The sequence below is a fragment of the Panthera onca genome, chromosome D1 (genome assembly GCF_046562875.1).
Source record: "Panthera onca isolate mPanOnc1 chromosome D1, mPanOnc1 haplotype 2, whole genome shotgun sequence".
Classification (NCBI taxonomy): domain Eukaryota; kingdom Metazoa; phylum Chordata; class Mammalia; order Carnivora; family Felidae; genus Panthera; species Panthera onca.
Window position 1 is genome coordinate 68049682 of NC_138348.1, and position 15542 is coordinate 68065223.

General features: G+C 35.1%; 1 protein-coding gene across 3 annotated transcripts in view; it reads right to left on the reverse strand.

The window, feature by feature from the left end:
• DLG2 (discs large MAGUK scaffold protein 2) overlaps positions 1–15542 on the reverse strand; it is a 2113447-nt gene that overhangs the window by 1826696 nt on the left and 271209 nt on the right. The window lies entirely within an intron of this gene.

A 15542-nucleotide genomic window follows, 5' to 3' on the forward strand; every position in this document is an offset into this window, starting at 1 on the left:
GAAAAAGCCTGTATGCTTCACCTTAACTCTTAGATGGATGGGAGTAAATAAGAGAGAGAAAAAGGGCAGAAATTCTTCCTGGAAAATTCCTAAATGCAGGCCTATCCCTCATAACTGGTTTGGGGCCAGAATTTGTAGAGCCCCAGGAATTTAGCAGAAGCAAACGTCTCTTTGGATGAATGCACAACCCAGGTCTCAAGTAATCCCTCCAAGGAAAGTGAGCAAATTTTTAAAAGTCACTGAAGGTCGTAGCAATTTCTTACTTGACACATCCCCAAAGGCAAGGGAATTAAAAGCAAAATTGAACTACTGGGACCTTATGAAGATAAAAAGCTTCTGCACAGCAAAGGAAACAACCAACAAAACTAAAAGGCAACCAACGGAATGGGAAAAGATATTTGCAAATGACATATCGGACAAAGGGCTAGTATCCAAAATCTATAAAGAGCTCACCAAACTCCACACCCAAAAAACAAATAACCCAGTGGAGAAATGGGCAGAAAACATGAATAGACACTTCTCTAAAGAAGACATCCGGATGGCCAACAGGCACATGAAAAGATGCTCAACATCGCTCCTCATCAGGGAAATACAAATCAAAACCACACTCAGATATCACCTCACGCCAGTCAGAGTGGCCAAAATGAACAAATCAGGAGACTATAGATGCTGGAGAGGATGTGGAGAAATGGGAACCCTCTTGCACTGTTGGTGGGAATGCAAATTGGTGCAGCCGCTCTGGAAAACAGTGTGGAGGTTCCTCAGAAAATTAAAAATAGACCTACCCTATGACCCAGCAATAGTACTGCTAGGAATTGACCCAAGGGATACAGGAGTACTGATGCATAGGGGCACTTGTACCCCAATGTTTATAGTAGCACTCTCAACAATAGCCAAATTGTGGAAAGAGCCTAAATGTCCATCAACTGATGAATGGATAAAGAAATGGTGGTTTATATACACAATGGAATACTACGTGGCAATGAGAAAGCATGAAATATGGCCCTTTGTAGCAACGTGGATGGAACTGGAGAGTGTGATGCTAAGTGAAATAAGCCATACAGAGAAAGACAGACACCATATGTTTTCACTCTTATGTGGATCCTGAGAAACTTAACAGAAACCCATGGGGGAGGGGAAGGAAAAAAAAAAAGAGGTTAGAGTGGAAGAGAGTGAAAGCATAAGAGACTCGTAAAAACTGAGAACAAACTGAGGGTCGATGATGGGTGGGAGGGAAGGGAGGGTGGGTGATGGGTATTGAGGAGGGCAACTTTTGGGATGAGCACTGGGTGTTGTATGGAAACCAATTTGACAATAAATTTCATATATTGAAAAAAAATTAAAAAATAATATAATAAATAAGCAATATACCTTGGTGTTTTCTTGGGTCCCTTTCTTTCATATATTAAACACAGAATATTAATATGTAAGATAAAATAAAACCATAGTTTATTTAACCACTCTCCCATATATGAACATTTTAGTTATTTCCAATATTTTACAATTACAAACTATGCTGTAATAAATAGCTTCTGTTTATATATTTTTGTTTTGTTGAAGGCATACCTTCAGGGTAGATTCCCACAAAGGAATTCCTAGACTGAAAGATATATGCATCTGTAATTTTGTTAAGATATTGCCAGAAGGGTTGTATCAATTTGTATTCCAACCAGCAATGTATAAAAGTGACTGTTTCCAGGGGCGCCTGGGTGGCGCAGTCGGTTAAGCGTCCGACTTCAGCCAGGTCACGATCTCGCGGTCCGTGAGTTCGAGCCCCGCGTCAGGCTCTGGGCTGATGGCTCGGAGCCTGGAGCCTGTTTCCGATTCTGTGTCTCCCTCTCTCTCTGCCCCTCCCCCGTTCATGCTCTGTCTCTCTCTGTCCCAAAAATAAATAAAAAATGTTGAAAAAAAAAATTAAAAAAAAAAAAAATAAATAAAAGTGACTGTTTCCAGACAGCTTTGCCAACAAAATATGTTGTCATGTTTTTTAAATGTTTACCAGTGTTGGGGCACCTGGGTGACTCAGTCAGTTAAGCATCCGACTTTGGTTCAGGTCATGATCTCGTGGTTTATGGGTTCAAGCCCCACATCGGGCTCTGTGCTGACAGCTCAGAGTCTGGAGTCTGCTTCAGCTTCTGTGTCTCCCTCTCTCTCTCTGCCTCTCTCCCACTCATGCTCTCTCGCCCGCTCTCTCTCTCAAAAATAAAAAAAAAAATTTAATGTTTAGCAGTGTTAGGAGAGAAACAGTATCTCAGTATTGTATAAATTTGCATTTTTCTAAATATGAGTGAATTTGAGCATTTGTTCATATATTTGATACATTTATATCTCTTTTTATATCATACACTTGTATCTATTTTTAATGAATTTTCTGTTCATATCTTTTCCATATTTTTCTATTAGATTATCAGTCATTTGTCCCTTAATTTGTAAGAGTTCCTATATTTTAGGACCATTAGCCTTTTGTTTGTGGTACAGGTTGAAATATTTTATACTAATATGTCAGATGTGTTTTAACTTCATGATGTTAGCTATCATATGTGTTTCATTTTTATGTAGTCAAATTTATCAATCTTTTTATTGTCTCTAGGATTTGAGTCATAGTAGAAAGTCTTTCCCAATGTAAGATGAAAAAGGAATTCATGTATATTTATTTTTGTACTTAAATGATTTCATTTTTTAAATTTAGATCCTTAATCCATTTGGAGTTCAATGTTTTGTTTGGTATGAGATGCAAATCTAATTTTATCTTTTTCCAAATGACTACACAGTTGTCCCAGCACCATTTATTAAATGTCCATCTTTATACCACTGGTTAGAGATGTTGCCTTTGTCATATACTATATTTCCATATGTATTTAGGGCTAGTTCTAGAATTTTTATTCTATTCCACTTGTCTATTTTTCCATTAATGCACCAGTAGAACTCTGTTTTAATTATATATGTTTTATAATATGTTTGAATGTCTGATAAGTCTAGTTTCCCCACACACACAAATAATTGTTATTTTTCCATGTTTTCCTACGTATTCCTGCGTATTTGTTTTTCTATATGAATTTTTGCATCAAGTTGCTTAACACTATAAAATAAGTGTTGGAATTTTTGCTGAGATTACACTTGCTTTATAAATTAACTTAGCAAAAACTGACATTTTTATAACTCTAAGCCACCTTCTCCAAGAACAGATGTCTTTTTTCCAAAGAAGACATTCAAATGGCCAAAAGGTACATTAAAGGTAGTATCACTAACCATCAGAAAATACAAATCAAAACCACAGTGAGATACCATTTCATACTTTTTAGAATAGCTATTATCAAAAAGGCAGAAAATAAATTTGGTGAGGATGTGGAGAAAAGGAAATTCTTGTGCACTATTGGCGGGAATGTAAATTGGTATAGCCACTATGGAAACAGTATGAAGGTTCCTTGAAAATTATATGTGTATAATTTATACATATATATGTATATTATATGAATATAATTATATATATACATATATATATGAGGGAAATTAAATCAGTATTTTGAAGAGATACCTGGACCCTCATGTTCATTGCAGCGTTATTCACAATAAGCAAGACATAGAAACAACCTAAGTGTCCCTCAATAGATAAACGGATTTTATATATATGAATACTATTCAACCAAAAGAAAGAAATTCTGCCATTTGTGACAACCTGAATAAACTTTAAGGGCATTATGCTGAGTAAAATAAGTCAAAGATAAATACCTATGATGCCATTTATATGTAAAACAACAAACTAACTTGTAGAAACAGAGTAGATTGGTGGTTGCCATGTACAGATGCAGGGAAGGGGTGAAGGTGGTCAAAGTGTAAAAACTTCCAGTTATAAGATTAATAAATTCTGGAGATTTAACATATAGTATGATGATTATAGTTAACACTGAATTGTATATTTGAAAGTTGCTAAGAGATCTTAGAAGTTTTCAACACATACACATAAAAAATTGTATGTAAGGTGTTATGTTAACTAGCTTATTGAGTTAAATTTTTCACAATATATACATATATCAAATTATCATGCTGTATACCTTAAACTTACACAATATTATATTTCAGCTATATCTCAATAAAGCTGGGGGAAAAAAGAATACGTGATCTTTTTTGTTCAAGCCCTCCACAGTATTTCTCAGGAGTGTTTTAAAATTTTTCCTTGTATATGATTTTGCACGTTTCTTAAATTTATTCCTATGTATCTAATCTTTGCTGCTAATCATAAAGTGTGTTTTCTCAAAAAAAAAAAATAAATAAATAAATAAAGTGTGTTTTCTCTGCCACTACCTTCTCTGTTAATGGCTTGTGTGTATGAAGGCTGCTTAATTTTGCATGTTAATTTTATAACTAGTACTTTAACAACCCCTTTGTTGGTGAGTTGGTTTTATCATTGATTCTCTGGGGGATGGGGAGATTTGCAATAACATTATATCATCTACAAGTAAAGATAATTTTGTTTCTTCTTTATCCATTCTTATGCCTCTAATTGATTTATCTTGTCTAACTGCATTGACTGATAACTCTAATGCAATGGTAAGTAGTGGTGGAGACAGTTGGCATCCTTGCCTTGTTCCTCATCCTAGTGAAATTGCCTCTAGTATTTCTTTTTTTTTTTAGTATGGGATACCATTTATTTTAAATATATAAATGCACTTTTTAACGTTTGTGACCAACACTGTGTAAGACCAATGTTTATCGCCTCTCGTATTTCTTGATTTAGAAAAATAAATACTGGCTTAAAAACAAATATATTTTTATCACTTTGAGAAAGTATCCCTCCTTAAATATTTTCCTTAAATGTTTCTATCATGAATTGATATGGGATTTTTTACAAGAATTTAATCAATCTGTATGGAGATAATCATATAATTTTTCCTTGGATTTATTAATGTGTACATGACATTAATGGACTTCCTTACATTCCTTGAAAAACCCCATTGGGTCATGGTGTATTATATTCTTTTTTTTTTTTTTTTTAATGTTTATTTATTTTTGAGAAGAGAGAGACAGAGCATGAGAGGGGGAGGAGAGAGAAAGAGGGAGACACAGAATCTGAAACAGGCTCCAGCCTCTGAGCTGTCAGCACAGAGCCTGATGTGGGGCTCAAACTCACGGACCGTGAGATCATGACCTGAGCCAAAGTCGGATGCTTAACCGACTGAGCCACCCAGGCACCCCTGTATTATATTCTTAATATGGTATTGGTTTCTGTTTACTAGTATTTAAAATTTTTGCATCAATATCGATGAGAGATATTTATCTGCAGTTTTCTTTCTGTTTGTCTTTATTTGAGTTATATATCTGTGTTACATTTTCTTCCTTTTTAATGCTCTGTAATAACTTATAAAGCATGAAAAATATCTAGTTTTTGAAAGTTGAATAGAATTCCTTTGTGAAACCACCCGGGCCTCATGTTTTGTTTTGTGCTGTTTGTGGAGTGGTTCCTTGATAACTTTATCTGTTCTATGAAAATTGGACTTTTAAGACTTTATAACTCTAATAGAATCAGTTTTGATAACCTGAAAATTTTTCCATTTCATTTAGGTTTTCGAAATTGTCTACAAATTTGATTCAGTTAATCTTTTTTATTTCTTCTGTTTAAGTTGTTACTTCCCTTTATAATTTCTTATTTTGTATATTTGTTTTTTTCCTTTCTTTCTTGAACAAGTTATCTAGTGGTTTCTCTGTTTTGCTAATTTTTTTAAATGGAATTTTGATTTAAATCATACTTGGGTCTTTAAACGAAGATTATCTCCTTAAGATGAGTCTGTTCTAAATCGTGTTGCTGGTCATTTAAATAGGGTATGTTTTGAAATACCTTTCCTGTAGTCCTGCTCTAAACCGCCCAGGCATTTTACAGTATTTTCAGATGTAGTGATTTAATCTTTCTAGTCGTTGCTCCAACTCTCTCTCTGGCTTCCTCTTCACATCCCACCTCTGTCTTCCTAGTAATTTCTCAGCTGCCTTTGTTCCCAGCAAAGGCCCAAAGAGTTGAGATTTTCTAGAACCTGGTGCTAGGATTTTTTGCTCTTTCTCTTTGTACTCAGTGTTTAAACAATAGCATTTATGTAACAGAAAAATAAATAATATATAATTTCAAATAAACACCTATTTTTATATTTTATAATATTTAATGTGTATGTAACATGTGTGACAAAGTAACAGTATACATGTACAAATATGTAATATGTAAAAATATATATATTTATAATATAAAAATATTTGTATCTGGTACAGCACATCCTCAGTTGGCTCTCTAAAAAGTTGGTCTCCCTTACATGCTTTTTCATAATATGAACTTTTTAATTTTTACTCTATACTTTTCTATGTCAAAAAATTTTCATTTGCTCTGATATAGTCTATATTCAAATTGCCCTAATTGTCCCCAAAATATCCTTACAACTGCTTCATACAAACCAGCACAGCACCCAAGTCCATATATTACTTTTGGTTATAATGTCCATTAAGTGTTCTTTTCATTTAGAACTACTCTGTTCTCCTTCACTTTTTTAATGAGACAGGTCTGGTGAAGAGGCCAAGGTAGTAGTCTTACAGCATATCTAACTTTCTGGATTTATCTGATTGCTACAATGAGGTGGCAATGGGCTTTATTCTTCTCTCTCTTTCCTAAATTTCTTGTTTATCTCTCTCTCTGAACTAGATGGCAAACTTCCTGTGGTCCAGGATTGTGACCTGTTCATTTTTGAATCCCCAGAAACAACACCATGTCTAGCCCAGACCACAGTCAAGTTTTTTATTAGTTTTTGTTCTTAAAAAAATATGTATTGAATTGACCAGGGGAAGGTTAGTTTTCCCTAATTAATAGCAAGATTGTTTCAGAATACTATGACCTGAAACATTCTCTCTCTGTTTCTGTCTGTCTGTCTCTGTCTCTCTCTCTCATACACACACGCGTGAGCGCGCACACACACACACACACACACACACACACACACACCCCAAGAAGAACAACAACCACAACCACTATGAAATACCATGTGAAACTATAAAACCAGAATAATGGTACACAGTTTCTGAAGTAGGTAGAAACCTGATAGAGCAGCTAGGAAAATCTTCTGAAGTAGAATGATAATGACAATGATTACATAGTGCAAGTATTGCTATTAGGAAAGAAATATGAACTTATGAACTGTTTCTACAGAAAATGGGCATTAAGCATAAATGTTTATGGAAATCATACATCCTTTTGGCAGAGGAAAATAAGATACAGGTACAGAATGGAAATGATAAGCCAATCTGTCACTTATTTGTAAAAGCTGTGTGAAGGAAGTTAACTAAAGATATAACAATAGCAGTACCTTACGTTAACAAATAAAGCATGCAGACTAGTAAGCACTCAAAATAAGTATCCTAAATCCTGATTCCAGCTCTCCAACCATTGTGTATTATTTTTCAATAAATAATTCTACTTCTCTGTGTCCATCCTCCATGCGTAAAGTATAAAGAATACTTTGTCATTGCTTTCAGCAGACCTATTGGCTTCCTTAATCTGATCAAGCTTCATCTTTCATGGTAGACAATGAAAGAAGGATATTCTTGTGAGGTATCTTTGGTTTAGACCCTAACTCTTAGCTCCTGAGATTTGTTTTTCTATGAAACTTTCTCAGATAACTCCTAAAGATGATCCCTAAATTGCCATTTCAAAGACTCTGGGCTTGGTATTGTTACAGAAGTTGGTGAGTTTCTTTAGAGCCAAATGACACACAAAGGCAGAAGCAAAACTCAAGACAAAAATAAAGATGTATGAATTTAGTTTCCTCTAAAAATAATTATCACATATATGCTATTCTCTTTGGACAACAATGGGATAATAACCTACAGCTAGTCTCCTTGAACTTTTATTCAGTATAAATTCTTTCAACTGTGATTTTTTTCCATTTCCTCTTTATGGTATGTGATATTGTTCATTCCAACAAGACACTGTGTAAAGTATAGCAATTCATCATTTTGATTGTGTTTTAATAATTTCTCAAAATCCTTTTCATTTGCTCTATTATGAATCCTATGAAGTATATTTTATACCTTGATAGATTTCTTATTTTTATCCAATATTGATGAGTTAGATTTCCCTTAATATATTGTATATTTTTCTATTCTTGCTTACTGGCTTTTTAAAAATTTTGTTATAGATTTATTTTAAATCCTAGAGAAAATAAAAAAAAACAACTGATGTTAGCACTGCATGTTATACACTGTTCTAAAATAGTAATAAAGTACAAATCAGATACATGATTTGAAACCAAAGGTACAAACAGTAATGAAAAAGACTTTACTTAAATAGAATAAAGAAAAATTCAATATAGCCATTTCTTTGTCCCAGAAAGTGGGCTGCAAATCCATTGTTTTCCATTATATCTAGAGGAAAGGCACACAAAGAGTTGAAGTACCAAAGGCACATACCCTTTACATGTTTTACAGATCTGGCTGGATGATAACACTGTAAACAGACTATTTCAAATAATCATGCTCATGGTCTTTTTATTCTAGTTATATATCATTCTAAATATTGACAAAATTCCCAGAAACTTCTTAAGAGTGATTCTTTAGAAAAACATTTACAGTAATCACTGGGCTTTGTGTAAGTACTGGCATGTTAAAAGTCTCGGTGATCACTGGGGTACAATATTGCTTACCATTCCAAAGGAAGATTTCCTACAATTCAAAATAATAGGCAGATACATAGGGTGTCACCTGAGAGAGACCTTAAGGAGAAAAGGAAACTCACATGTTTTTTAACTACTACTAGATGTCAAGTAGTATTTTTTAATATATATTACTTACATTTCACAATAAAACTCTTTGAGAAAACTGAGCCATGAAGAAGTTAAGTACACTTCTTCCCAGGACTGACAGCTAGAAGAAATAGAACCAGGATGCAAACCAGGTCTATATGATAAAGCTATGCTCCCTTCACAGGTCATGATTTGCTGCAAGAATCTTATTCACATAAAATATCACAACTGGTCTGCCTAAGCAGAAACTACCCCTCTTCCACTCCTTTTTCTGCTTACCTGAAATTCTTACCTCTACTAGCCTAGTGATAGGATCAGAAGACAAAGGCACTGAGATTTGTTACCCTAAATGGAAAAGATTACTTGCCTTTCTGGTTGCCTTCTCTACAGCAAAAGTTAGTTGGTCTCATATTAGAAACTAATGCTTTAAAAAATATTTAATTTGACTCTTGCATTGCTGGTGGGAATGCGAACTGGTACAGCCACTCTGGAAAATAGTATGGAGGTTCCTCAAAAAATTAAAAATAGAGCTACCCTACAACCCAGCAATTGCACTACTAGGTATTTATCCAAAGGATAAAAATGCTGATTTGAAGGGGCACATGTACCCCAATGTTTATAGCAGCACTATCAACAATAGTCAAATTATGGAAAGAGACCAAACGTCCATTGAAAGATGAATGGATAAAGAAGATGTGGTATATAAATATACAATGGCATATTACTCAGTGATTAAAAAGAATGAAATCTTGTTATTTGCAACAACATGGATGGAACTAGAATGTATTATGCTAAGCAAAATAAGTCAGTACAGAAAGACAAATATTGTATGATTTCACTCATGGGGAATTCAAGAAACAAAACAGGTGATTATAGGGGAAGGAAAGGGAAAATAAGAAAAAAACAGAGAGGGAGGCAAACCATAAGAGATTCTTAAATACAAAAAACAAACTGAGGGTTGCTAGAGGGGTGTTGGGTGGGGGGATGGGCTAAATGGGTGATGGACATTAAGGAGGGCACTTGTTGGGATGAGCACTGGGTGTTATATGTAAGTGACAAATCACTAAATTCTACTCCTGAAACCATTATTACACAATATGTTGACTAACCTGGGTTTAAATAAAAACAACAAAAGAACAAAAGAACAGAAGGAAGGAAGAAAGCAATAAAGAAAGAGAGGAAGGGAGAAAGGAAAAAGGCAGAAAGAGAGGAAAAGAAAAGGAAAGAAAAGAAAGAAGAAAGAAAGAAAGAAAGAAAGAAAGAAAGAAAGAAAGAAAGAAAGAGAAAGGAAGGAAGGAAGGAAAGAAGAAAGAGAGAAAATGAAAAATAAATTAATTTGGTTTATATGACTGCATAGATAAGATTTATGGGGATGCAATAAGATCAAAAACAGTAAGGGATACCACAAAGAGAAAACAAAAACAACAAATGGGGTGAGGCATCCATTCCTTAAAAGGTTGGAGGCAGAAAGTAAACAGTGAATGGAGAAGGCAGGATGAGGGGAGAAATTTATAAAAAGGTGGTGAGGGCAAGAAGACAGAGTCCAGAAAATACGATAGTTCTGACAAAGAGAACTTTACAGAAGTGGAGGAAATGATAATAGAATTGCCATAGAAGGAAATTATTTTTAATAAAATACAACCACACACAAAAATGGACTTCAAATCATCACTGCTTACCCCAAAATGACCATTCTTAAAAACAGAGAAACAATATAGATGTCTTTGTAAAATATTTACGTGTTCTTGTTGTTAGTCATCTCCATCAGTGGTCTGGTATAGGAAGAAGCAATCTGGGGGCACATGGGTGGTTCAGTTGGTTAAGTCTCTGACTTTGGTTCAGGTCATGATCTTACAGTTCATGAGTTCAAGCCCTACATCCCATGTGCTGACAGCTCAGAGCCTGGAGCCTGCTTCGGATTGTGTGTGTGTGTGTGTGTGTCTCCCTCTCTCAAAAATAAATAAACATTAAAACAATTTTTTTAAAAGAAGCAGTCTGAATTTGTGATCAGAAGGCTATATCAAGGCATTTGACTATCCAACTAGAATTTTAATTTTAACATGTCCCAAACTGAAGCTATTATCTTCTTCCTCTCCTCTAAGACTTCCCCATAGCAGCAAACTACCCCTCCTATACTTTCCTTTTCTTAGAGACAGAATGACCATTCTTGAGTAACCCAAGCCAGAAATGTAAGACTCATTCTAGACTCTTTCTCTCTCTGATTTATATCCAGTCAATCACTAAATCTTTTCAACTCTATCTGTAAGCATCTCTCCAGTTTTTCCCTCATCTACATCTCCATTAATATATCCTGATTTAGACTCTTGTTATTTTTCCTTTGAATTATTATAATGCTTCCATACTGCTGACAGTATTCTTTCTAACATGCAAATTCTTTAGTCACCATCCCTTTCAAGATAAAATTACAACTTCTGAATATGACGTACAAGGTCCTCCATAATCTAGTTTCTACTTTGCAATTCAACCTCATCTCTGACCACAAAGACACAGACTACAATGCAGTCACATCAAAGTGTCTGCACTTCCTTGGGCCCAGTATATTGTCCCTTATCCATATCCCTTTACTTTAAATGTCATGCCAACTCTAACTACCCTTTCTGCTCATCCTTTACAATTCATATCCCTCAAGTAATACCTGTGCTTAGCTGTATCACATGCTAATCTTATCAAAATGTAACTACTTTAACTCATTTATTTGTGAATAAATGAATGACTGGGAAAAAATCTGAAATAAGGTCTTGATTTTCTCATTTATTAATCCCAAATCACTTAACCGGTCAGAGTCTCCATTTCCTCAGCCGAAAATAACTGCCAAAGGTTAAGGTATATCCCATCCTTCAAATAACTACATGCACATGTGACTCAGTAAAGCACTCTAGTGGGCAGTACTACTTTCCTGGGTGACTACTTTCAGAAATCCTTAGGAAGGATTCCTTGAGAGTCCCTTTAACTAATCCTCAGTCCCTACTCCAGCCAATCCAACTCTGTAATCATGTGAATTTCTTTTTATGCATAATGATTATTACTGCCTCAACATACTTGTCATATCAATTTCTACCCAACCTCAACATGGCACTTAATGCAAGATAGCAATTTCAACTATCCATAAACAAAAACACAGAGAAAGTTGCTAAAACCACCTTCACCATAGTCTCAAATTCTTCCCTCTGGGAAGATAACCAGACCCTTCTAGAATGAGAAGACATAGAAAACTTAAGAACCTAGGAAACTTAGCCAACTTGGGAATATCAGGAAACATAGCACTGATAGTTGCTCTAACAAGGCATTTTCTGCAAGAATTTCCTAGCTAATGATTCTTTCCAAGCCTTGCTCTGAAATCTTGGGTCATCCTTTCTGCTACAAGACCTGCTTTATTCAATGTTTAATATAACCACCATCATTAATTTTTTCAAATAGCAACTGTCATACATCAAGTTCTTTAGAAGCAGAACCCAAGATGAAGATGAGTATGCATGCAATTTATTGAGAAACTACTTTTAGGAGTAACCAGTAGGATAGTCAGGGAAACAACACATTATGCAAGAATATGTTGGTTTCAGGTGAAGATCCATTAAATCCCTATCAAGCCCACAGATGGTGGGAACAGCGCTTCAGGTTGAAGCTGCTTGGGTAACCCAAGGGTAATGGTTCTGAGAAGGTTTTAAGTGTAAGACATAAGCTCACTGAACCTGCATCAGACGTGAGATGGGCACATTTAACCAAACTGTTAAGAGAATTCCCTTATGACCTGTGTGGCGCAGCAATAGCCATCCACTTTTTATGTCTTATTGTACTTCATCAGCTCTCCAACATCTTTATGTATCCAGCAGATACTCAACAAATAGTGGCCAATAGTGATCAAACAATAGTCATTCAAGGCTCAACTAATAAAAGAATGAAACCCCTTAACTAAGTTTTAATTAGTTTCTGCTAGATCTAACTAGCTAACACAATCAAATAAAGTTCAGTTTAAATGACACTTCCAATACATATGAATGAACACAACAATGTCCATAATAAAGGATGTTTTTCTTTTCTATCATCCTCTAAACCTGTTAAGTTAAATGCTCCTCATACTGTACTTCAATTTATTGTACATAAATTAATATTATATATGGGATTCATAAAAGAGCTTTGGTCTTAGAAATATAAAACAAATTCTAAACTCTGGTAAACTGAAAAGGAGGAATTTAAGTGAATTTGAAATCATGATTTGAACTTTATCAAGATGACGCTTGCTACTGCACCTGAGGGTTTAAATAACCACATTTCTATCCTAGAATGTAGTTATAATTTCTATTCATAGTTCTCCTATATTTACATTTACATTGAAGATATATCTTTTTTTTATTGCCAAATTGAACCAGCTTCAAAAATAGATTAAAAATAGTAAAATATTCTGCGATTCTTTTGGCTCATAAATAAATGTAAGTTTAAAAATTCTTGCATTCACTTACAACCTTTATGCCCAAAAATTCAAATTAAAGGGACTATTAATTTAAATGATGCCTCAAGGAAAGGCAGTATCAAGACATTCACCAGAGCTTCTACTGATGGATAAATAAAAGCTTAAAGGATCGTTGGTCTGATAATTGCCTTGAATTGTGGAAAGGGAATAAGTAAATCAGAATCTGTTTGTGGTTATTAAAGATATAGCTAGTAAATTTAATTTTAGATATATAAAAAAATTAAATTCTGCCCTCTTAAATAGGCAGAGACTGTATTCTCACTTATCTACTATCAATTTCCAAAATCTATCATAGGCTTGGCATATAGTGGTAGCTCACATATTTATTTGACCAATGTTGTAAAAAGCAAATTATCCATTGGATCACACTATATACAGGGCTATGCTAGTCTCCTAGGAACCTGATATTTGTTAAAGAGACAAGAGATGCAGTACACACACACACACACACACACACACACACACACAAATAGTATTAAGTTTGCAAATATATATAATTAAGTGCTACATAATTCGTATTTTAAGAGTCCAAGAGGGGCGCCTGGGTGGCTCAGTCGGTTAAGCAGCCGACTTCAGCTCAGGTCATGATCTCGCGGTCCGTGAGTTCAAGCCCTGCATCAGGCTCTGTGCTGACAGCTCAGAGCCTGGAGCCTGTTTCAGATTCTGTGTCTCCCTCTCTCTGACCCTCCCCCATTCATGCTTTGTCTCTCTCTGTCTCAAAAAAATAAATAAACGTTAAAAAAAAATTTTTAAAAAAAAGAGTCCAAGAAAAAAGAGGCAAGCTGACATGCTGGAATAGGTTAAAAAGGCCTTCATAAAAAGGATAGGACTTGAGTTGGAACTCAAAGCATAAACCAGATTTGGAATGAGGAAAAGGAATGACATGGGCATTCCATGGGAACTCATGACTGTGGCATACTGACTGGAAGGAGCAGCCATGGAAACTACTTGCTTCATTGCTACAAAAGTGATGCTTCTGAAAAACAAATATCCACCTCTTTGGACCCACCCATCATTTTCCATCCTCATTACTCCTGCATTTCCCCTAATGCACCAAGATCTTTTGCACATGTCCCTTCACCTTCCTCAAGCAATGCATGCTCCTTGGAATGCCTGTCCTCTCACCAAATCCTAGCTTTGGGGCCTCCTAGAGACTATTCTCTAAGACTTAACCTAAATATCTCTCATTAGCGAGGACTTTTCTCACCTCCCCACATGAAATTCTCCACCTCCCCAAGTGACCTCTCATTATTCTGACAGAACTTACATCATGTGTTCTATGTCAGGGCATTACATTGTTTATCTTGTCTCTCATGAAATTGCAAGCAACTCAAGGAAAGAGATATTATCCATTTTTGAATCTTAAACAACTGGACATTTAACAAGGGTTTTATAGATGTTTGGTAAACAAAGAAATAATTGGAAGGAAATGAAAGGAAAAAGGGAAAGAAGGGAAGCCAGACTAACTACAGATGAGGATTCATATTAGGGAGAGGAAAAAAAACACACAAATGCACTTATTATAGAGATATACAAATGCCAGACTCAGAATTTTGGGCTCTTTGAAGTTCTGCATCAAAGTTCTGGAATGATCAAGGGAGAAAAAATTAAGAGGGTAGCAATACACTGTATGAACTATAGGAGAAAAAAAAAAAACACTCAAGGAGGGTGGGGAAGGATGCGGATGCAGTTGAATTTTAAAGGCTTATATGAGGAAAGATTCCCTTCCTCCCCTAGACCACCAGACTATGGCCAAATTAATTATATTGCTTGTGAGCTGAACTCTAGTTTAAAGAGTCAATGGTACTTCTGTGGGAAAATAAGACATGCATTTAGTTTCACTCCCTTCTTAAGTAAGACAGTGGCAATGAGTTTTACAAAACCCATAAATTCACAGAGACAAAGAGAGTGGGTAATGAAGCAACAAATACAAAATTATAGATTCCAGAAAGCAACTCAGATAAATAGTAAGTGACCTAGAAAACTCAATGAAGGGACAAAGTAAAGAAACAACTTCCAAAATTTACTTTACAGAACTTCCAAAAGCATTAAAAATTACCAGTGCTCAGTACCTCTTGAAGTAAGGGCAGATATAGGTAAAAATAAGAGTAACTTGTTGAAAATCTATCCAAGAACTATTCAGAAACTTAGATACCCCACATATGTACCAGATGACTGTCCTTCTCCCAGAAGAAAATTGGAGCTTTCTTCTCTGCATGGAAAATATGGATTTCTGGACTAGGGGACACAGACAATGGGAGAAGAAGTTTCCATAAAGTAAAACA